The following is a 25,599-nucleotide window of genomic DNA, read 5'->3' as shown; positions in this document are numbered from 1 at the left end:
GGACTAGAAAACACACACACACATACTCATGAAATAATTAAAACAATTTTATGAGATGGTTCTTATCTCTATTTTATCTATGAGAAAAATGAATTTGAGTGAAGTTAACTTGTCCAACTACATATATAAGTGGCAGATATTTGTCTTCTTCTCTTACTCTTTCTATTGGATGACACAGTATCTCTGAAGTAGTTGTTATTCTTATTTTCAATGTATAAACTTTAATCTGGTAAAAAATAAATAAATAACAATGTTGAATTTCTTTTCCTCATGATACGACTAACTTCCCATTTTTAAGTAACTGTTCAGTCTCCTAACTGCTTCATAGCCCCAGAGTTATAATAGATTTAATCAGTATCATGTTCAATGCCAGCTACTAATAGATACAGTTCACCTATGGAATGAATGTCTTCTAGATAATTTGGTCATGTATAATGGTACAAATGTCTATATTAAAGAGTTGTATTTTATATTCTATAGAAATATATGAAGTCTTCGGGTTATCAAAGGTTTACTGTCTAGTGAAGAGACTTTCTAAAACATATATTCCCTCTCATTTACTTATACTGAATGTGTACAGAATGCCCACCAAGGGACACAAAAGCTGATCCCCAAGAAAAGTATGACGAATTTGGGCTGCCCCTAGAAAGGTGGTATTAACAACCTCAACCCACAAATTTCAATTTTAAAAGATTAAAATCTTTAAGTCCCTGATTGCTTACAAAATACCTTGGTCACATGTAATAGATTTAAAAAAATTATTAGCTAAATGATTCTTTTATTATCAAAGTTTATACATTTATTTTTTTAATTGTTTTCATTGCTACATAAACTCAATCCCTTGATCTTTCCTTTTAAGCTTGTTTAAAACTAAATGAAGGAAGGAAGATAGAAGGACGTGAGTCACATGCTAACCAAAATAACAAAACAGCCCTGGCCACAGATAATTTCCTGAAACCAGTATGAGAAGGAATAGCAATGCGAAAGAAAAACATTAGCAAGTCATTTTGTAAAACAGTAAAATTTCCAAATATAATTGAAAAGAGAAAAATATTTCCAAACTAAATATCAATTTCGGAGCCTGAGGCAATAAATAAATAAATAAATAAATAAATAAATAAATAAATAAATAAATAAATAAAAGGGGAAAGCTCAGTCTTAATATTAAAAAGAATAAAAACTGCTTATTTTCTACGTTTATAATATGACTGAGAAGCTGTTTAATAAAACTGAAAAGAAACATTAGGTAAAATTCACTTTTAAAATATATGATATTATGATCTCTATGCAAGAGATTTAATAAATTGTTATGTATTCTGGGATTCATTGAGTTTTAACTTTGCAAACATCCCTTTGAATAAATGGAGTTTGATAACTGGGAATGGTTTCATGTGACATATCCTATCAAAAGACCCAAAACAAACACACAAAATGTTTGATGATCTCAACACAGCTGTTAAAAGTCATTTTGGTTAAAAAAAAAAAAAAAAAAAAAAAAAAAAAAGTCATTTTGGTAGATGTCAGCCCCATTCTTGTTTTTCAATCTTTTTTAAAAACTGGGATGAAAAATAGTTTATTTATGTGCAAAAATATCAACCTACTTAAAATTAACAGCCATTTTCTTAATAGAGAAACTCTATTGGGGTCCTCATACATTAAAATCCAGAACAGACAAAGAATGCTCACAATTTCCAATAACATTTAGAATTTTCCTAGGTATTCCAGATAATAACATAGAATATGTGGAAGAACTTGAAGTTTCCAGTATGGAAAAGAGAGATAATATTCTACCCAGGAAATCCAAGATAATCAATTGAAAAGTTACTAGATTTCATAAGAAAGTTCAGTAAATCAGATAGATACAAGATAAAATAGGAAAAGCAATCACTCCTTGGCGTATCAGCAGGAGGCCATTAGAAAATAAGATGGAAAAACCTCAATAACAGAAAAGAACATAGAGCATGTGCAGATAGCCTTTGAACACATGGATATCTGTCTGGATTATTCATATAAACAAAAACTTGAATATATAGTGAAATATCCCATGTTCATGGATGAGAAAATAGATCATTAAAATGTTAGTCCTTTTAAGATGAATTTATACATATGAAACAATTATATCAAAATTTCAAGAGGAGCTTCTTTTGGAACTAGAAAAATATTTTTAGATTTAATATAAAAGAGAATGAATGATGAAAGAGTCAAGAAAATTTTTTAAAAAAGAAGAGTAATGAGTGAAGGGACTTTAACTCTACCAATATTGAAATATTATATAATAAAGTTTTAATAATGTGAAGAGCATGGTAGTGTCAAATATGTAAGAATTAAATGTGTAATAAATAAGGCATTCAAAATGAAAAAAAAGGAAGATTTGTTTGATAAATAGTTTGGAAACACACCTAGAACGATGAAAGTCAAATGCAAAAAAATAAGAAAAAACCTGATAATAAATTACATCAAAAAAATAATAAAAGTTATGTAAACAAATTCTCCAATTGTGGGATGAAAAGAACCCAAAGCTCAAAAACAAAGGACCAGTTTACTAGATTTAAAGATCTAAAATGCTCCAAATTCTGCCAATCAAAAAACAAAAGCCCGTAAACCTTAACAGTAATAAACAACTAGATAAAATATTTGCAAGATAAATCAACAAAGAACATGAACTTAGCATTGGCAAAACTGGAAATACACATAGCTAACACTTAAAAGTAATGTTCTCCCTTACTAAAAATCAAGGAAGTAAAAAAAAAATTTAAGAAAATAACATGTTTATTTTTCAAAACAGGAGATATTTTCAATGGTAAGAATAGCCAATACTGAATACTTTCTTATGTTTATTGAAGTCAGTTTGGAAGTTAATCATTTAGCAAAGTGATCTACTAGGTTACAATGAATGAAAGCAAGTTTCATATAACACTTTTTCACACTTAGAATTATTAAACAAACATTCATTAACAAGCAGACAAAACAACAACAACAACAACAAAAACAGAAACAAAAAACCTGTACCAAATTTTCACTAAAATGCCACTTCTGTACTTTTTAACTGGTCAGACCACCACCTACGTGAAAAATTAACTGAAGCCAGATCGGACAACCTCCCAGAAGCAGGACCTAGTACCCTAGTAGTCAACTGCACACAACTTAAAATCTTTAACCAATGGTTGGCCACAGGACCATTTTGGGATCAAGCATTAGGCATCATTTTAGGGGTAAAGAGTAGAGGCCTTGCTGATTTCTTACTCTACATTCATATAAGTATACAGAGTGTCCCTAGAATGTTTTAACTAAATCATTTTCCCTGAAAACTTTTAATTCACTAAGCAGTTTAATTATCCTAATTAGGGCGCCTGGGTGGCTCAGATGGTTAAGCGTCTGCCTTCGGCTCAGGTCATGATCCCAGGGTCCTGGGATCGAGTCCCACATCGGGCTCCCGGCTCAGCGGGGAGCCTGCTTCTCCCTCTGACCCTCTCCCCTCTCATGCTGTTTCTCGCTCGCTCGCTCTCTAAAAAATAAATAAAATCTTTAAAAAAAAATTATCCTAATTAACAAGCTACCAATTTCACCAAAAAAGCTAATTTCTGACAATTATTATGTTAATTCCCATATTAGTTATTAACTGAGACATAAAAAAACAGAAACACTTGTATTAGCCACTGATGGAGCTGGACTTCCTGATCAGCAGGCTTTCTTTGGACTTTTGTACTGTTGATAAGCAGCTAGGTTATCGCTTAACCTAACAAAACCTGCCCCCCCCACCCTATATAAAGTAAATTATAGACATTTAACACCACATTAAATGTCTCTTTCCATATGACCCCTCCTCTTATTATTGTGTCTTCTATATATCCTGTATTCTTATCTATGGAAATGACTGGAATTACTACACAATTAGTTCAGGTTATATTCAGCTTGAGTCCATCAACACGGATTCTGGTAAATCGCTACAAATGTCAAATTCTTCAAGCCAAAAGGAAATCTGCAGTTTGTACAGAATGACAACCACTTCTCCCTTTAAAATTTCTTGCCATCCTCTGCTAAGAAAGATTATCTTAAGTATTTGATGGTAGTCGAATCTTTCGCAATCTCAACTTACTTCACTAGGCTTACCACATCACTCTGGGAGACAAACAAGGTCGATGTGTAGTCTATGGCAAGGTCATCTACACTGTTTATGATGCCACAGCTCTTCGGCAGTGACGCCTACCCATCCCCCTGCCCCAATCACTCTCCAGCAAGCCTGGATCTCTGCCAGCAGCCATCAGTGGGGGGAGGGACTAGTACTTCAAAGGTCTCAGTGCAGCTCACAAAAGTTCAGGAGGATTTACCCAGGCCAGGATGAAGACTGTGTATTTGGCAGTTATGTTTGGTTATGATGATGAGATAATCCATAGAAACACAGGATCAACTGAGAGGAAATCTGGATTTAATAGCCCCGGAGCAGGCTAAAAATAAATGTAACAGAGAACTGACAATCCCTTGTGGGGGGTGGGGGAGGGACAGCTTAGTATCTCACACCTATCAAAGCAGAAGAAAAGGGAGACAACAGCACACAGTATCATTCAAAAAGAACTACGCAGGATTCACACAATGTTGACCAAACATGACAGTGATGTTAAATATCCAGAAAACAAAAATGAAGAAATGAGGAAGGGAAATTAAATACTCAAAAGAGATGGTCAGTAAGGTGGTGAAGGACCTAAGGCGCTGCACAATTCTGGGGACAAGGAGCACCAAGAGAGACTCTGAAGGAAACCTTAATTCCAGAAAACTAAAAACCAGAAATCAGCTGGAAACTCATGACAAGTTTCAAGTCATTTCAAAGAAGAGAGCAAAAATGAATATGGATTCAAATTACAATTAAACATCCAAAGTCCACTGCCAATCCAACTTGGAACTAACTTCTTTCACACCCTTGGAGAAGCCTTTTGCAATTTTACACTTCATGAGAAGCCTTTCGCAATTCCTAGATAGGAAAGTCCTTGACTCCAGTAGCCAGAACCTGGCTGTGGAGAGAGGGGAAGCTATTATCAGATTTTGTGTTTATACCCACCTTGTTCCAAAAACAATATAAAAAATCATAAAAAATATAAAATAGAAACATTGTAACATGACAATAAAAATTAGAAGAAAGTGAAAGAATTCTGGCAAAAAGAAAATAAGGTAGAGCTTATGAAATAAAACCAAAAATGAATAAACACACAAATACATTTTTACAATAAAATCTGGTATGAATGGTTCCCAGCCTTTTTAAGGATGAGATTGATTTTTCTAAAATTAGAAATTTTCATACCTTTAAACTGTAATCCACCCCCCTACAACCATGATAACAGTAATTGTACAAGTATCTATCCACCAATGAATTATACAATAAACTACAATGAATTCAGTTAAGTGAAATTCTATTTTACGAGTCAGAAATGTATTCACATGAAAAGTATTAATACCTAAATGTGTAAGATATCATTTAATCTAATGAAAATATTTGATACTCAAATCAATTCATGGACCTTTCTAAAAAGTCTAATGCCCTGACTTAGCAAATCTACTCATTTTCTAAAGATCTTTGCATTCCATATCTCCCCAAATACAATGAACTTCTATTTTTTTTCTTCTCTTTTTAATTCTTATTTAAATTCCAGTTCACCTACAGTGTAATATTTGTTTCAGGTATAGAATTTAGTGATTCAACACTTACATACAACACTCGGTACTTGTCACAGCAAGTGCCCTCCTTAATCCCCATCCACCATTTAACTCATCCTCTACCCACCTCCCCCTCCACTAATCATCAGTTTGTTCTCTATACTTAGGAGTCTGTTTCTTGGTCTGTCCCTTTCTTTTTTTCCCCTATGATCATTTGTTTTGTTTCTTAAATTCCACATGAGTGAAATCATATGGTACTTGTTTTTCTTGGACTTATTTCATTTAGCATTATACTCTCTAAGTCCATTCATGGCATTGCAAATGGCAAGATTTCATTCTTTTTATGGCTGAGTAATATTCCATTGTACATATATACCATATACACCATATACCATATGCTTATGTATGTACCCACCCACATATGTATACACACACACACACACACACACATCTTCTTTATCCATTCATCAGTTGATGGACATTTGGGCTCTTTCCATAATTTGGCTATTGTAGATAATGCTGCTATAAACATCAGGGTACGTGTATACCTTCAAATTAGAATTTGTGTCCAAATACGATAGAAGTTTTGAAGGAAATGTAGTGGGTAATAAACTATGGCCAGTAAGGCCTATAAGGATTTTTCCTTGCGGTCTATGGAAAAGGCTCTCTATAGTCCCCAATTATCTGTTCTCCATTCTTCCTTCAAAAATAGCCTCCCCCAGCCTCCCCAAATATTAGCATGTATACCCCCCACCAATTGCCCTTAGGTATAGTCATGTGACCAAGTTTTAGTCAATGAGATACACAGAAACAGTATGAGCAATCTCCACCAAGGAAGGGCTATGCACTTCATCTCCATCTTTATCCTTCCTGCCTGGTGGAATGGACACAGTACTGGCAAGGGTCATATTCTCAATAGAGCAGAGAAAAAGGTTGTATGGAATCTGGGGCTTTGATGAATCCATGGAAATTCTTTAGTAGGACTCTGACTACTGGACTTGGTTTGTAGAAGAAAACAAAAACCTCTTTTTAAGCCACAGTTAATTTTGGATTTTTGCTGTCATATGCTTTCAAGTCGAATTCGTATTAACACATTGTCTTTACCTGTCAATAATTTTCATTTCTTATATTTAGCCTGCATTCACTCTTAGATTTACACAATCTGAACGAATTTAACTTATGTCCTACAACTCTGCAGCCTTGTTTCTTGCTATTGTCCTTAGTTCTTTCTGTATCTTTCCTCTCACCCTAGGCATTTACTCTGATAACAGGCTTGCCAGTCTGTCATGACTCTGCCTGACTGCAACTGGGACCAATAGCTTTTTAGATTGTCCATATAACTGATGTACCAGGATTTGTTTTCAAATTATTCCTGGTTAATTCTTCAGTCCTTCCTCACCCCCCACACCCACCTGGTGTCTTTCCTTGGCTTAGTTTCCATCCTTGTTTTGCTGGAGCAAATCTTCAAGTAACCTCCATAGAAAAGTTCATAAAAGTTTATAAATTTGGCAAAGTTCAAAAGTAACCTCCTTAGAAGTTTCTGAAAGTCTGAAAATAGCTCTATTTTACCATCACACTCAATTGCCACTGTGACTAGCCTAGAATTTTTCCTCAGAACTCCAGAGGCATTGTTTCACGGCATCTAGGACCAAGTGTTGGTGAGATGTCTGACGTCAATGTGATTCATTTTCATGAATCATAAATATGACATGTCCTCTGCATCCCAACTTTTAAGCTTTTTTTTTAATTCCTTGTGTTCTGAAAATTCAGGTATGGATTTTTTTTTTTTTTTTTTTTGTATCATCCTGGAAATTCATTGGGTATTTATAATCTAAAGAATTCTTGTGTTTAAGTACTGAAAAGTTCTCTTTGATTTGTTTTCATTGCTACCCTCCCCTCCATTTTTCTCCATCCCCTCCTCTCCCCTCAGAAATCCTACTGGGTCGATGTCAGGCTTCCTGCCTTGATCATCCATGTTCTTTTTTCTCATTCTTACCATTTTTAAGATCTTTCTTCTCTTTTTCTGATTTTCTTAATTTCATCTTCATAACTATTGAATTTTTGCAGGCATATCTTCAAAAAAATAATTCATTTTTGTTTTCCATTGTTCCTTGTTTTATAGTTTCCTTACTTCTAGATGCAACATCCTCTGAAATTTTCAGGACGACAATTAGCTTTTAAAGTTCTTTTTCCCTAATAATCTGTGTTTCTTCTAAAGCAAATGTTTTTGTTTGAGTTGTTCTTTCATTTTGCTGGTTTTATTCATAATTTTTTATGATCTCTGGCTGATGTTTTATAAAGAAAAACATTGGAGGGTTGAATTTCTAAGATAAAAACTATGAGTCTCCTAGGTTGTTGTTTGTATATTTAATTTTATGGCTAGGTCTCTCACACAATGATGATGCCTGGCTCAAAGCTCAGTGCATATAGGCAGAACTAGTCTACTGGCAGGCTTCATATTAGGATGGGCAGTAATGGAGAAGGCATTTAGGCTGGGGCGAGGATAGAGCCTCCAAATGCAATGAGGAGGGTTTTATACTGGAAGATTTAATTTTATACTTGTAGTTCATTTGATTTCTTTAGAGAAATGGCTTTAGGGTTGCTTTATTGTTACTGTTTTGTCTTTGTTTTTGCCTTCAAGTTATATATTAGGCTGCTTAGAAATGCCTGAGCTCGGGCGCCTGGGTGGCTCAGTCGGTTAAGCCACTGCCTTCGGCTCAGGTCATGATCCTGGAGTCCCGGGATCGAGTCCCACATCGGGCTCCCCGCTCAGCAGGGAGTCTGCTTCTCCCTCTGACCCTCCTCCCCCTCATGCTCTCTGTCTCTCATTCTCTCTCTCGCAAATAAATAAAATCTAAAAAAAAAAAAAAAAAAAAAAAAAAGAAATGCCTGAGCTCAACCCATCTTGGGATGAGAAAGGGCGGAGAAGAAGGAGTGTTGCAATCCTACTCTTCATTCAATGGTCAGCCTTTCAGTTAATCTCCCAATTTGGCTTTCCTTCTCATTTGTGTTTTTATCGCTCCTGGGCCAGGATCATCTCTGTTAGCTCTGCTATATAGTTCAGCCTTCCCTTTAGTATGGCATTCCCTCTTGTGTGTTCTGGGCTGCAATGATTTATTTTTAAAAAATCTGTCGACAGGGTTTTATCTTCCTTGAGTCTTCTAGAAATTTACTGGCACCTGGGTGGCTTAGTTAGTTAAGCGTCTGCCTTCAGCTCAGGTCATGATCCCAGGGTCCTGGGATGGGCCCCACATCAGGCTTCCTGCTCAGCAGGAGCCTGCTTCTCCCTCTCCCCCCCTCACTCCCCCTGCTTGTGCTCTCTCTCTGTCAAATAAATAAATAAATAAATAAAAGAAATTTACTGGAATCTTTTTCAATAATTTTTCTCCTCCCACTCTTTCCATTTTATGAGTTGATTTCTACGCTATCATATATTGGGATTTCAGGAGGTAAGGGAATAGACATGCTTGTGCTAAATCTACCACCTTAAACCAGAAGTATTGTTCAGTGTTAAATAAAAATGGAAAAAAAACTTACATGTCTGATAAACATTTATCAAAATCATTCATTACTGGATTAAAAATTTAATATTTCTTTTCTATTTCATTTCTTTGCATATATATGCATTTATGTATTTATTTTTTATGCCTTTATTTGTTGTATGACTTTTGTTTTATCTTTTGATATTAGCACAGTGAAATAACTTGCAGCTACTTTAAGTCCTTGGGAAACAGGAAGGATGATAACTCAGTTAATATTTTTAAATGAATTTTGGCACAACTAATTATGTAAAAATTTTGTTATTGAATTTATCATTTTGTTCCTGAAGGGAAAAAAAAATGCTTAAGCACCCTTTAAGTGTACTTTTAAAAAATACTAAGTGAAAGAAACATGAAAATAAGTATCATCACGGTATAGTTACTAATTCAGTGGCTCCTGATGCCTAAAAGCCAAATCATGTGACTCCATCCAGAGCCTGAGGAGCAATAGCAAAGGAAGTTCCAGGTCTATATGAAAATACTTCAGAATATCAGTCTAGATTAAACATCACATGGTATAGTTAGGAGCATATTTTGGGCTTTGCTACTTATAAAAATCCACTGGATTTTCAGAAGCACATTTTTACCCAAAGCCACTGGAGTGTAATATGTAATGAAGAGGATTGTCTTGACCTGAATGTAATTTCTTCATATTGTTTGGAAGAGTTTACTGCACAGACCACTTAAACTTGATTTTTACTAAAATGTTATTGTCCTTAAAATACTTGTGGTTTTTAAGAGTGATTTATCAAGACATTTTGGGGTATTTTGTATTCTGCCCAGAAGGAACAAAAACAGAAACAATTATTTCATTGGTCTCCCATATGATTTCTATGCATTTACATATACAACCTTGGAGTTGTGTTATTGTTTAGTATGAGTCCACTGTCTATTTTGGGATTCCCTCCATCCCCCAAATTTAATGAGACTCTTCTCTACTTTGGGCAGTGACTCATTTGTATTTATGGATTAGCCTGTACTGGGAAAAATGGTCCTCTTCAGAGTGACTAAAGACTACATCCCTCTTTCTACCCAAATATACTGTATGTCTCCCAGACATTTTTTCTACCCCTGCAAGAAAATAGGAGAGGTAGAATCTTATCAATTATCATTTTACTCGTGAGTTGAGCAAATGAGAAACTTTCCCTTCCTGGGAGCATTAATTAAGGAACCTCAAACTGATTTCATGATGCCCAGCAAACAATCCATCTCTCTCTCTGTGTCTCAAATGAAGATATAATTCACATATCATAAAATTTACCCTGCTGAAGTGTACAATTCAGAGATTTCTTTTTTAGTATATTCGCATAGTTGTGCAGTCATTGCTAACTCCAAAACATTTTCATTACTCCCAAAAGTAGCCCCTATTCCTACAAGCAGACACTTCCTAGATACCCACATACTCCTCCCTACCCCCACCCCTGGCAACTACTAATCTACTTTCTATCTCTATAGACCTGCCTATTGTGAACATTTCATCTAAATGCAATCATTCAATAGTTGTCTTTTTTGAATGGCTTATTTCACTTACTATAATGTTTTCAAGGCTCACCCATCTTATAGCAGGTATGAGTACTATATTCCTTTATATTGTCAAATAATATTTCATTGTATGGATATACCACATTTTATCCATTCATCAATTGATGGACATTTGGGTTGTTTCTACTTTTTGATTATTATGAATAATGCTGCTATAAACACCCACGTGTAACTTTTTTTGTGGATCCATCTTTTCTTGGATATATACCTAGCAGTAGACTTGTGGGGCCATGTGATAATTCTATGTTTAACTTTTGGAGAAACCTCTAACATGTATTTTTTATATTTCACTATATCGAATAAATGGGGTAATTTTTTGTAGTATTACCAAAGAGAAAATAATTATAAGCATAAATCTCATTAAGACAGAATTTTGCAAATGAAAATGTTTACTTGTTTTTTTCTCCAATCTGAACACGAGGATCATGATGAGGCTCTGCCAGTAGGTCCATTCTCTTCAAATATCTATAAGTAAGTATACCAGAAAGAGTTCTTTAGCATAGGACTTTCTGAGGACAAAAATAGAATCAGTAAAAAAAGCTTAAATCCTTATTTAGAATTAGACTCTGAATATATTACTTGGAAACATATGTTTTACCATTTGCGTATGCTTATTCATCACAACATATAAGAAATATACAATTTTCAATCTTCAATTCTTCCCCACATGGAATGGGTAATAATACTTATTCTAGAATAATGACAAGAGTAGTCTCTGTTCTGTCTGGACTTTTTTTTCTTCTAGGTCCTACTGATAACTTTCAGTGTTTTATGTCTCTCCTGCCCTGAGCTATTTTTCATTAACACATGACTTATTTTCAGAGGACTTATTCTCCATGTCTACTTTATACTTGCTTGGATTTCATTTTAAGTACCATGATTTTCTAAAGAGGATTCTTTTTCCGGGGGCGGGGGGTCCTACAAAATTCTTGCTAATATAAGAAAGGCTGGTCACACTCTATTAACATGGCCCCGAAGCTTGTCAACTCCTCTTCTTTGAGCATTCTTCTTTCATCAGGTCTCATTCTTGGCCATCCTGTGATAAAACTGATAGCCTCTTGATGAGAAGAATGACATGCAGAATATGGTCCCAGGTGAAAGCATACTGTCCACTGTATGAAAGTAGAGGTGCCACATGCTTCCTGGGTAATGTTATTAAATCATGTTATTAAATACTCTCCCTGGCTATTCAAAGATGAGCTCCTAATTCATCATTTTGCACTGAGTTTCCTTGGCTAAAAGGAGAGGGATCAAAATTTTTACATGACTTAAATTTATAGTTGTCTTTAAAACCAGTGCAGGAAAATAAATAAATAAATAATGCTTTTAGAATTGAATGCTGCCCCGAGCACATTTCAAAATGTTTTCTCCACTTTTGTTCTTTCAGAGTCAATGCCTGTATGATTTTTTTTTTTTTTTCTTTCACAAGGCATCAATATTCTTAGCTTGAGGACAGGGTCTCTTATGGTAAAGGAGAAAAGATGTGCCTCTAGCCCTGAAAGAGGTGTCTGTGGGGTGATGAGAGAATGGAGGAGGGAATTTTCCCTCCCTGCTATAAACTAAAGAGTATTGCTGAGTATACTTTCGTTGAAGATAAATCACAACTGTAAAATGGGAGAAAAATCTGCAAACTTACTGTGCACCGTAGTGGTTGTACGATGTACGTTAATGTAACAGTACAGATGGTCTTTACAAAATAGCGGGTTTTTTTACTTTTTTACTGTTTTTGTGGGCTTTTTTGCACCCCACTATCAAATCAAGGATAAAAGAATCATTTGTTTTAGTGACATCTACAGGCACTTTCAGAGAAAAACATTCTCAATTCTTGTAACTGCACTTGCATTGACCTAATCAGGAATGCCTGTATAGATTCAGACGGATGAGCAGTAGTCTTCATTATAGTCGTGCATAGAAGGCAGACCTTACTGTAGTTTCAGTTGAGTTTTAAGTGCATCCATTTGTCTCCACAACTAATCTTCATCAAATGTTTAGTCAACTTGATTTCCCACACTCCCATCCCATCCATATTTGTTCAATAAAAACTTCATGTTACAGTTTGGGCTTAATACTGTACTAAAACAATGTGAATGTCTCCCATTTGTTTGTGTATGCTTTGTTCCACTCACATAAATTGTACCTTTTATGGGATTTGACTGGATAGGGGAGACTGCTGAGTTCACATACACACACCCCTGCTACCCTCCCTACTTCCTACACTGTAGAAACTTGTGCTCCTGTTTCAGGATACTACTAATGGAAAGGGTAATAAAGTTTTTGGAGGAGGAGAGGCTGGATTACCAGAGTTCGAAGCTTGTAGGAGTCCACTGGATTGAATAACCTTGAGGAGCTTTGCCCAAGACTACCTGTCACTTGCCACATCTGAGTGACCCCAGTACGAGTAAAGCTGTGGAATAGTGGGTACCAGATCAGGCAAAGAGAACAAGATGAAATGGGTTAGCCAGAGAGAACATCTCTCACAGCAAGAGACTGCACAGTGTCAGAGATGGGGGAGGGGCAGGGTGCTGATGATAAAAACACCACAATGGTGCCCTATTAAAGAAAGAGCCAGCATTAGGAGCCTGCCATGCCAGAGAGCACATGACCCCTGAGTAAGGTCTCCCAACAGTACCAGCTAAATAAAGACTCTCTATTTTTTTTTTTTTTTTTTTTTTGCCCCACATGTCTTACTCCTCTGTCCCATCCAACTCTGAAGGATCCAACAGCAAAGAATGGCAAGTCAGGAAGATATGAAGCAAAAAAGAGAGAAGAGTCAACACACCCCTTCCCAACGTTCTGGGTCAGGCCCAAGGGAAAGGGAAAAGCTCTAAAGTGGATATGACAAGTTCAGTTTAGATCAGACTGCTCTTTTAATACCTGAAAAATGAAACTGAAAGTGACCAGAAAATATCATCTAGGCATGAGGAAGGAATATCTGACAGAGAAGTTTTCAAAAATGGTAGGAAAAAAATAAAGCTATTTTCTAATCTTATATTACTGAGTCCTGACCATTTCGTTGATCCAGTCAGAATTTTACTTTCTACTATATTTTCTTTTTAGATAATAAGTCAGCTAGTTTTAGAGAGAGATTGAATAAAAAAGGGGGATATTCTTGTCCATGTTCAAAACTCAGGAGAATATTCCAAAAGTGATAGTTATTTTAAGGTATATTTTGCATATTTATGGTTTTAAATTTATATAACCTTCATTTAAATTTTTCCTCCTCATAATAATACTTTATATAGAGTTTTGCCTCTGTTCTATGAGAATGGGAGAGCAAACCTCAGGGACTTCTCTTCAGGACTTGTTGAGTGGGACTTACACCAGACTTTTTTTTTTTTTCAATATTTTATTTATTTATTTGTCAGAGAGAGAGAGAGAGACAGAGAGCATAAGCAGGGGGAGTAGCAGAGGGAGAAGGAGACTCCCCGGTGAGCAGGGAGCCTGATGCAGGACTTGATCCCAGGCCCCTGGGATCATGACCTGAGCTAAAGGCAGATGCTTAACCGACTGAGCCACCCAGGCATCCCTAAACCAGACTTTTGATCCCCCAACTCTCCCACTCCCAAAAATGAGGCTTTTATTGTCTGATCTCCATCAAGTTTACTATCACTGTCTGAAACTCTATGCCTTCTTGGAAGGTTAATTTATCTTTGCTGAAGATTCTTTTGAGTTCCCTACCCCTCACCCCCACGGGGAAGTTCCCATGGCTAGAAAGTACTACTGTGTCTCCAGATGGCTTTTCTAGGAGACAGTCTTGCAGACTGACTTAGACTGATCAGACCTGAGGATTTTGAAACTTCACAAATATTTATCAGAAGGATTTACAGATGCTTGGTTTTTATAACTGCCTGTTGATACAAATGCCACATCAGCTGCCTCAGAAATAAAATGGATTACTCATCAGACAGGAACACAGATGATGAAACACAAAAGATCCACTAGTAATTACATAACCCCCTGTGGACCATGGGACAATGAAGGTAAGGGTCCAAGGAAAGGTTTCTGGAATTGTTTTTTCATTCCAGGCAGGATGGATTACACAGAAGGGTAAGGATACTGAAACAGAGAAATAGGGGAGGGAGTCCTTTCAAAAACCAATTTACTGATAACAAAAACCAGGAAGTAGTGGTGTGTGTTGCACGAATATGCACTTCCTTGTTCCTTGCTGCACCAGAGGTCTAGCCACACCACTGAGTCATCTAATAGCAACCACTCTCCTATCTCTCACAATCTCCCATCTTCCCAGCTTCTTCCATTAGAACTCAGACAACCCTTGAGACTCAAGGACACAGTACAGAGGGCAGAGAAGGATTTTTGTGTGCCTTTTTCTCTTGCCTCCTTTTCTCCAGGCAGATTATTGCCCTACCCAACACCACCATAAGTCAAGAAAGCAGGAGCCAGTCCAGTGCCTGCTGGGGAGGTGCTGGAGTGTGATTAGGGCGCAGCTCTAGCTGGCCTGTGAAGTCAAGTATTAACAACATGAATAAGCAAATCTCTCCACCCCTAAGCATTTCCTCCTCCCATCCTCCTACTTTGTCCTCCTCCATATCCCAAGGGCTTTCCTAAAAAAGCTCTCCTAGAGAAAAATAAACAACTACTACCACCCTAGCAGGTAAACTCATCAAGGGGGTCCCCTCACACATCACTGTCTAAGGGAGCGAATATGCTCTGGGAAATATGAACTCAAAAAGAAGAGCAATGTGGCATCTTAGGCGCATAATCATTACAAGCAAATTATGTATAACATTTATGAAAGCAGAATTAATAGAACACACACAAGATTTGAAAGTAAGCATATAAAATATCCTCAAAGAGACAGAGAGGATCCTGGAAACCAGACACAGGGGGACCGGGGTGAGGGGATGGGAGAGGGAGTCATAAAAAAGTGAAGATGCTACTATGAAAAAGAAAAGATTTTTTTTAATAATTTAATAGATTGGTTGACTATTATGAAAGATACAGCTGCAAAACTAGAAGATTAAATGAAGGAACTTGGCCTATCACAGGTGGTTCCGTATATTCCTCAAAGTATTGCTTAATCCATTTTAAATAATCCTCTGTCCAGGACAATCTAACATAATTTTCTCTTTTCAGAAAACCATTTCTTCTCCTATTCAAGTCATCATTAAACTACCTCCACTCATATTGCTAAACTGAAACCATAACATACCAGGACCCAGTATCTACATTCAGACAGAGGATTGCTTCAGTTTTATTTAAGATCTGGGGCTGGTGGTGGATGCCTGACTACATTTGTGTAAATCAAGCCTCAATCTTGGTGACTGTCTCCAACCTAAAATGGTTTGGCCTCTAGGCTTTCATTTCTAGGGGTTGAATGACCAAAACCCTGTATCCTGCCTTGCCCCACCCTGCCAAAAAAGATGGCAAAGATATTGCTAAATGGATAAAAAGAGAAATAAATCCCTTTCCAATAGGTACCCTGCTATGTAGAGTAAGATTTGCCATGCTTAAAGAAACATTTATGCTGCTACTGTATAAGGATCATCCATTCAAAAATGATACAAAATGGACAACTTTAAGAATCTGAAATACTTACTCCTTTTTATATCAGGTACATGAATAAATGTAAACACATATTTAAATGGACATATTCTTTTGGTCTGGGGGAAAATAATTTGGACTAGGACTACATCCAATTTCTACACAGAGCCTCAGTACTAGTTTGGGATGTCATAACAGGCAGGGTCCTCCACACCTCAACCCCACCACCTACTACTACAGGTATTGTGAAGAATAACTATTTGCATTATAAAATATTTTCCCTGAGACCACAGAATTTGAAATTATGCCTCCAAAATTTATGGCATTGGATAAGATATGTAACATGAATTCCCAGATCAAAAATGGGACACTTATTTAATTCACACTACAAAAGTCTACTCAACACCTACAATGGGCCAGGCTTTTTCTTTTTTCTTCTTTTTTTTTTTCTTTTCTTCCCCCCCTCCCCCAAAAGAAAAACCTCCATATTCATGAAAAAAATTTTAGGTTATTTGGAAGAAAGATTTTAGTGAAAGAAAATCACTGTGTTAGTTGTTTTTAAAATCAGAACTATAATATATGACAGCACTGGCTTTCAATGTACTAATTTTAGTAGTCCCTAATCCACAGATAATGATAGCGCCTTAAACATAGAAATGTTTTCCTCTAGAAGAAAATATGAAATATACTGGAAAAGTACTAAAATACAAGTCTTATGTAAGCAATTAATAGGAAATGTTGTGAATCTGACTTAGATTTAATGCTGTCCTTCTGCTTCTTTTTGTAAAATACAATTTACATTCATATATAAAATAATGCTTTTGTTATATATGGACAAGTGGGCAGAAGAAACCACTTGGTCATATGATGTCCCTAACAATAAAGCCTATAAAATGTTTATATACTATATTTAAATGGTTTATATAATTTTGGAAAGAGAAGAAAAGACACAGAAGATAAGGATTTAATTAGCTTGTGGGTTGAGTAACATTCAAGGGCTAATACCTCTCCTTGCAGAAAGAGATGATTTTCTGATGACAACATCCATTACAACATGCAGGATATAAAGAGGACACTGTAGTCATTAGCCATGCCCTATAAAGTAGAGAGACAAGTGTCTGCTTCATTAGCTCATCATCAAGTTTTGGCCTTTAGTTAAAGATGTTCAACGTTGGCTATTTAAGGCATTCACCAGTACATACTTGGCCTCAAACCTCCTCACTTGGCTTAAAATCTTAAATTTCTTCTTTCTGGCAACTAAAAACATTAAATAAGAAATGAAAAAGTTAATAGGAGGAGGAGCAAGATGGCAGAGGAGTAGGAGACCTAAATTTCGTCTGGTCCCAGGAATTCAGCTAGATAGGTATCAAACCATTCTGAACACCTACGAACTCAACAGGAGATCAAAGAAAAGAATAACAGCAACTCTCTGAACAGAAAAGCAACCACTTTCTGGAAGGTAGGACGTGTGGAGAAGTGAATCCAAGGAGATATTCGGGAAGATAGATGGCGGGGAAGGGGGCCTCCGTCAGCCACTTCTGGCAAGTGATAGAGCTGTGGAGCACAAAATCAGAACTTGTAGAAGTCTGCTCCGCTGAGGGATGTCGCTCCAGTGGCTAAGCAGGGGGTGGAACCCTCCCGGGACAGTGTGGTCTCAGGACCCTCGGGGTCACAGAAAGACCAGGGGTGCCTGAGTGCGGCAGAGCTCTCAGGTATCAGAGTGGGAAAGCCGGCTGCAAAGACAGAGCCGCAGCATGGGCTCTCAGCTCGGGGTTGCCATAAACTGTGATCTGCAACACAGTCTGGCCGCTGCTCCTCCAGCAGAGACCCAACAAGCGGCAGATCTGGGGAGACTCCCCTTCCTCTCCTGGGAGGAGTGGTGCGGGAGCAGACCGCAGGGATCTGCTGGGTTTGGAGACTCCACACGGGGTCGTGCACCAGAGATAGAAACGCTTGGTCGGGTGAGCATGGAGTGCGGCCGGAGACCGGGAGACGGGAGTAACTGACTGTTTTATCTGGGGGCGCACTGAGGGGTGGGGTCCCGAGTTCTCGGCTCCTCCGAGGCGGAGACTGGGAGGCCGCCATTTTCATTCTCATCCTCCAAAGCTGTACGGAAAGCTTGCAGGGAACAAAAGCTGCCGAGAGCAACCCCGAGCAGATTACTTAGCCCAGACCGGTAAGGGCAGGGCAATTCCGCCTCAGGCAAAGACATTTGGGAACCACGGCAACAGGCCCCTCCCCCAGAAGATCAGCAAGAACAGCCAGTCAAATCCAAGTTTACCGATCAATGAGAACGGCAGAACTCCAGTGCTAGGGGAATATTGCATAAAGAATTCATGGCTTTTTTTTCCCCTGATTCTTTAGCCTTTCAAAGTTAATTTTTTAATTTTCTTTTTTTTTCCTTTTTCTATTTTTTTTAATTTTTCTTTCTCCCTTTTTCAACCAACAACTTATCAATCCCTTTTTTAAAAATCTTTTTTATTTTTCATGTTTAGAGTCATATTCTATCCCTTCATTGTAGTTAACCTTATTTTTGGTATATATATAAGTTGTTCTCTCTTTAAAATTTTGGGATACAGTTTCTTCTAACAGACCAAAATATACCCTAATTCTCTAGTGTATGGCTTTGTTCTAGTCTCCTGCCTGATCACATTCTCTCCCTTTTTTTTTTTATTTCTCTTCTTTCTTTTTTCAACCAACTTCTTATCAATTCCTTTTATAAAATCTTTTATAATTATCACCTTTACAGTCATATTCTATCCCTTCATTGTATTTACCCTTATTTTTGTACATATATAAGTTTTTCTTTCTTTAAAATTTTGGGAGGCACTTTCTTCTAACAGACCAAAATATGCCTAAAATCTAGTGTGTGGCATTGATCTATTCACCAGCCTGATCATATTTGATCGTATTCTTTTTCTTTTTCTTTTTTCTTTTTTTCCCTTTCTTTTCCCCTGGTTTCAGGTCTCTTCTGATTTGTTTAGTGTATATTTTTCTGGGGTTGTTGTTACCCTGTTAGCATTTCGTTCTCTCACTGATCTATTCTCTGCTGGACAAAATGACAAGACAGGAAAACTCACCTCAAAAAAAAGAACAAGAGGCAGTACTGACTGCCAGGGACCTAATCAATACGGACATTAGTAAGATGTCGGAACTAGAGTTCAGAATGATGATTATAAAGACACTAGCTGGGCTTGAAAAAAGCATGGAAGATACTAGAGAAACCCTTTCTGGAGAAATAAAAGAACTAAAATCTAACCAAGTCGAAATAATGAGGTGCAATCAAAAATGGAGGCTCTAACTGCTAGGATAAATGAGGCAGAAGAGAGAATTAGTGATATAGAAGACCAAATGATGGGGAATAAAGAAGCTGAAAAAAAGAGAGATAAACAACTACTGGATTGCAAGGGCAGAATTCGAGAGATAAGCAATACCATAAGACAAAACAACATTAGAATAATTGGGATCCCAGAAGAAGAAAAGAGAGAGAGAAGGGCAGAAGGTATATTGGAGCAAATTATAGCAGAGAACTTCCCTAATTTGGGGAAGGAAACAGGCATCAAAATCCAGGAAGCACAGAGAACCCCTCTCAAAATCAATAAAAATAGGTCAACACCCCGACATCTAATAGTAAAACTTACGAGTCTCAGAGACAAAGAGAAAATCCTGAAAGCAGCTCGGGAGAAGAGGTCTGTAACCTACAATGGTAGAAACATTAGACTGGCAACAGACCTACCCACAGAGACCTGGCAGGCCAGAAAGGACTGGCAGGATATCTTCAGAGCACTAAATGAGAAAAATATGCAGCCAAGAATACTATATCCAGCTAGGCTGTCATTGAAAATAGAAGGAGAGATAAAAAGCTTCCAGGACAAAAAAAGACTAAAAGAATTTGCAAACACAAAACCAGCCCTACAAGAAATATTGAAAGGGGCCCTCTAAGCAAAGATAGATCCTAAAAGTAACATAGACCAGAAAGGAACAGAGACAATATACAGTAACAGTCACCTTACAGGCAATACAATGGCACTAAATTCCTATCTTTCAATAGTTATCCTGAATGTAAATGGGCTAAATGCCCCAATCAAAAGACACAGGCTATCAGACTGGATAAAAAAACAAGACCCATCGATATGTTGTCTGCAAGAGACTCATTTTAGACCCAAAGACACCTCCAGATTGAAAGTGAGGGGGTGGAAAACTATTTACCATGCTAATGGGCATCAAAAGAAAGCTGGGGTGACAATCCTTATATCAGACAAATTAGATTTTAAACCAAAGACTATAATAAGAGATGAGGAAGGACACTATATCATACTTAAAGGATCTATCCAACAAGAAGATCTAACTGTTGTAAATATCTATGCCCCTAACATGGGAGCAGCCAATTATATAAGCCAATTAATAACAAAATCAAAGAAACACATCGACAACAATACAATAATAGTGGGGGACTTTAACACCCTCCTCACTGACATGGACAGATCATCTAAGCAAAAGATCAACAAGGAAATAAAGACTTTAAATGACACACTGGACCAAATGGACTTCACAGATATATTCAGAACATTCCATCCCAAAGCAAAAGAATACTCATTCTTCTCTAGTGCCCATGGAACATTCTCCAGAATAGATCACATCCTAGGTCACAAATGGTACCAAAAGATTGGGATCATTCCCTGCATATTTTCAGACCTCAATGCTTTGAAACAAGAACTCAATCACAAAAGGAAAGTCGGAAAGACCTCAAATACATGGAGGCTAAAGAGCATCCTACCAAAGAATGAATGGGTCAACCAGGAAATTAAAGAAGAATTTAAAAAAACTCCTGGAAACAAATGAAAATGAAAACACAACTGTTCAAAATCTCTGGGATGCAGCAAAGGCGGTCCTAAGAGGAAAGTATATAGCAATACAAGCCTTTCTCAAGAAACAAGAAAGGTCTCAAATACACAACCTAATCCTACACCTAAAGGAGCTGGAGAAAGAACAGCAAATAAAGCCTAAACCCAGCAGGAGAAGAGAAATAATAAAGATCAGAGCAGAAATCAATGAAACAGAAACCAAAAGAATGGTAGAACAGATCAACGAAACTAGGAGCCGATTCTTTGAAAGAATTAATAAGATTGATAAACCCCTGGCCAGACTTATCAAAAAGAAAAGAGAAATGACCCAAATAAATAAAATCATGAATGAAAGACAAGAGATCACAATGAACACCAAAGAAATACAAACAATTATAAGAACATATTATGAGCAACTCTATGCCAGCAAATTAGATAATCTGGAAGAAATGGATGCACTCCTAGAGATGTATAACCTACCAAAACTGAACCAGGAAGAAACAGAAAACCTGAACAGACCCATAACCACTAAGGAAATTGAAGCAGTCATCAAAAATCTCCCAATAAACAAGAGCCCAGGGCCAGATGGCTTCCCAGGGGAATTCTACCAAACACTTAAGAATTAATACTTATTCTTCTGAAACTGTTCCAAAAAATAGAAATGGAAGGAAAACTTCCAAACTCATTTTATGAGACCAGCATTACCTTGATCCCAAAGTCAGACAAAGACCCCATCAAAAAGGAGAATTATAGACCAATATCCCTGATGAACATGGATGCAAAAATTCTCACCAAAATACTAGCCAATAGGATCCAACAGTACATTAAAAGGATTATTCACCACGACCAAGTGGGATTTATCCCTGGGCTGCAAGGTTGGTTCAACATCCGCAAATCAATCAACGTGATACAATACATTAACAAAAGAAAGAACAAGAACCATATGATCCTCTCAATAGATGCAGAAAAAGCATTTGACAAAGCAGCATCCTTTCTTGATTAAAACTCTTCAGAGTGTAGGGATAGAAGGTACATACCTCAATATCATAAAAGCCATCTATGAAAAACCCACAGCGAATATCATTCTCAATGGGGAAAAACTGAGAGCTTTCCCCCTAAGGTCAGGAACGCAGCAGGGATGTCCACTATCACTACTGCTATTCAACAAAGTACTAGAAGTCCTAGCCACAGCAATCTGACAACAAAAAGAAATAAAAGGCATCCAAATCAGCAAAGAAGTCAAAGTCTCACTCTTTGCAGATGATATGATACTTTATGTGGAAAACCCCAAAGACTCCACCCTAAAACTGCTAGAACTCATACAGGAATTCAGTAAAATGGCAGGATATAAGATCAATGCACAGAAATCAGTGGCATTCCTATACACCAACAACAAGACAGAAGAAAGAGAAATTAAGGAGTCGATCCCATTTACAATTGCACCCAAAACCATAAGATACCTAGGAATAAATCTAACCAAAGAGGCAAAGGATCTGTACTCAGAAAACTATAAAATACTCATGAAAGAAATTGAGGAAGACACAAAGAAATGGAAAAACGTTCCATGCTCATGGATTGAAAGAACAAATAATGTGAAGATGTCAATGCTACCTACACATTTAATGCAATCCCTATCAAAATACCATCAACTTTTTTCAAAGAAATGGAACAAATCATCCTAAAATTTGTATGGAACCAGAAAAGACCCCGAATACCCAGAGGAATGTTGAAAAAGAAAAGCAAAGCTGGTGGCATCACAATTCTGGACTTCAAGCTATATTACAAAGCTGTCATCATCAAGACAGTATGGTACTGGCACAAAAACAGACACAGAGATCAAAGGAACAGAATAGAGAGCCCAGAAATGGACCCTCAACTCTATGGTCAACTCATCTTTGACAAAGCAGGAAAGAATGTCCAATGGAAAAAAGACAGTCTCTTCAACAAATGGTGTTGGGAAAATTGGATAGCCACATGCAGAAGAATGAAACTGGACCATTTCCTTACACCACACACAAAGATAGACTCAAAATGGTTGAAAGACCTCAATGTGAGACAGGAGTCCATCAAAATCCTAAAGGAGAACACAGGCAGCAACCTCTTCGACCTCAGCTGCAGCAACTTCTTCCTAGAAACATCGCCAAAGGCAAGGGAAGCAAGGGCAAAAATGAACTATTGGGACTTCATCAAGATAAAAAGCTTTTGCAGAGCAAAAGAAACAGTCCACAAAACCAAAAGACAACCGACAGAATGGGAGAAGATATTTGCAAATGACATATCAGATAAAGGGCTATCCAAAATCTATAAAGAACTTATCAAACTCAACACCCAAAGAACAAAGAATCCAATCAAGAAATGGGCAGAAGATATGAACAGATATTTTTCCAGACATCCAAATGGCCAACAGACACATGAAAAAGTGCTCAGCATCGCTCGGCATCAAGGAAATCCAAATCAAAACCTCAATGAGATACCACCTCACACCAGTCAGAATGGCTAAAATTAACAAGTCAGGAAATGACAGATGTTGGCGGGGATGTGGAGAAAGGGGAACTGTCCTACACTGTTGGTGGGAATGGAAGCTGATGCAGTCCCTCTGGAAAACAGTATGAAGGTTCCTCAAATAGTTGAAAATAGAACTACCATACAACCCAGCAATTGCACTACTGGGTATTTACCCCAAAGATACAAATGTAGGGATCTGAAAGGGCACGGGCACCCCAATGTTTATAGCAGCAATGTCCACAATAGCCAAACTATGGAAAGAGCCAAGATGTCCATCAACAGATGAATGGATAAAGAAGAAGTGATATATATATATATATATATATATATATATATATACGTACATACAATGGAATATTATGCAGCCATCAAAAAAACCTGAAATCTTGCCATTTGCAATGACGTGGATGGAACTCGAGGGTATTATGCTAAGGAAATAAGTCAATCAGAGAAAGACATGTATCATATGATCTCACTGATATGAGGAATTCTTAATCTCAGGAAACAAACTGAGGGTTGCTGTTGTGGTGGGGGGTGGGAGGGATGGGGTGGCTGGGTGATAGACACTGGGAAGGGTATGTGCTATGGTGAGCACTGTGAATTGTGCAAGACTGTTGAATTACAGACCTGTACCTCTGAAACAAATAATACAGTATATGTTAAAAAAAAAAAAAAAGATCGTAGGAAGGGAAAAATGAAGGGGGGTAGATCAGAGGGGGAGACAAACCATGAGAGACTATGGACTCTGAGAAACAAACTGAGGGTGAGGGGTGAGGGGGTTATCCTGGTGATGGGTATTAAAGAGGGCACGTATTGAATGGAGCACTGGGTGTTATACACAAACAATGCATCATGGAGCACTACACCAAAAACTAATGATGTAATGTATGGTGATTAGCATAACATAATAAAATTAAAAAAAAAAAGAAATGAAAAAGTTACCAAAGTTCATATAAGGCAAAATTTTGGATACGATGTTAGCTTTGCTACACTATATTTACATAACATGAAAACGACAGAAGAAAGAAAGCAGTCACAAAAAAAAGTACAAGTCTGATAGGGGTAATATCATTTCTCTGTACCGTTATCTGCCTCTACCAGTTGAGTGAGTTATAAACCAAATTTGCCAAGAACAAACAAAGGCAAGCATGCTCTGAATCAATACATTTACAGTTAGACCTCAAAGAATTCATTAAATCAAGGATCATGACTTCAAAGTAAAAAAATCACCATGCATATGAGGAAATGGGGCAGCATGAGTGGGAATTATCAGAAAGAACAATTACCAGATAGCAGATTTAGATGTGCAAAAATTTCAGACATTGGAATTATCTGACACCAAATATAAAGAAAGTGTATAGAAATAATGTACAAACAAGAAAATGGAAATAATGTATAAATAAGAAAATAACAAGGCAGTTCTGACAAAGAAATACAGCATTTCTACCAATGGAAAAAAAAATATATGTTTGGATATGAAAACTCAATGTATAGATTTAACAACAAATTAAAAATGGAAAATGAGAACATAATTGAATTCATAGAAAAATCTAAAGAAATTGTCGGGAAAATAGAATGGGATAGAAAATATGGTGAGAAGTTAAAGGATGTGAGGGATAAAATAAGAAAGCCTAATATCAATGTATATCAGAGTTCCAGTAATACAAAAAAGAGAGAATAGGGTGGAAGTTAGTATTCAAAAAGATGATGACTGAGAATTTTGCAGAAGTTGGAGAATTTTAGATTTACAAATCCCTGTGAACCTCAAGCAGGAGAAATAATACTGTCATAGTATATTGAAGCAAAGAAAAGATCTTAAACACAGCCAGAAACAGAGTAATATGCATCAATGAAAAAAAGCAAACTTGCTACAAAAAATGGATAAATGTCAAAAAATTATGCTGAGTTAAAGAAACCAGATATTTAAAAAACCAGATGTAAAAAACTGCATAGTATATGACTGCATTTATATAAAATGTCTATATGTCAAATTTGTAGAGGGAAAACACATATCTGTTGTG

General features: G+C 36.9%; 1 long non-coding RNA gene across 1 annotated transcript in view; it reads right to left on the bottom strand.

The window, feature by feature from the left end:
• Window positions 1-11,067: 11,067 nt before the first annotated feature.
• Window positions 11,068-25,599, bottom strand: part of LOC123835979 (uncharacterized) — a 128,590-nt gene continuing 114,058 nt past the window's right edge. Inside the window, exon 3 of the long non-coding RNA XR_010406664.1 lies at window positions 11,068-11,192. This is a non-coding gene — a long non-coding RNA (uncharacterized LOC123835979). The remainder of the gene's footprint in view (window positions 11,193-25,599) is intronic.

This window comes from Mirounga angustirostris, unplaced genomic scaffold (genome assembly GCF_029215605.1).
Source record: "Mirounga angustirostris isolate CCGP_5_RB_7025 unplaced genomic scaffold, mMirAng1.0.hap1 SCAF_12, whole genome shotgun sequence".
NCBI classification, from domain to species: domain Eukaryota; kingdom Metazoa; phylum Chordata; class Mammalia; order Carnivora; family Phocidae; genus Mirounga; species Mirounga angustirostris.
The sequence above is the reverse complement of the archived record's forward strand: the minus strand, read 5'-3'. Positions and strand labels throughout refer to the sequence as shown.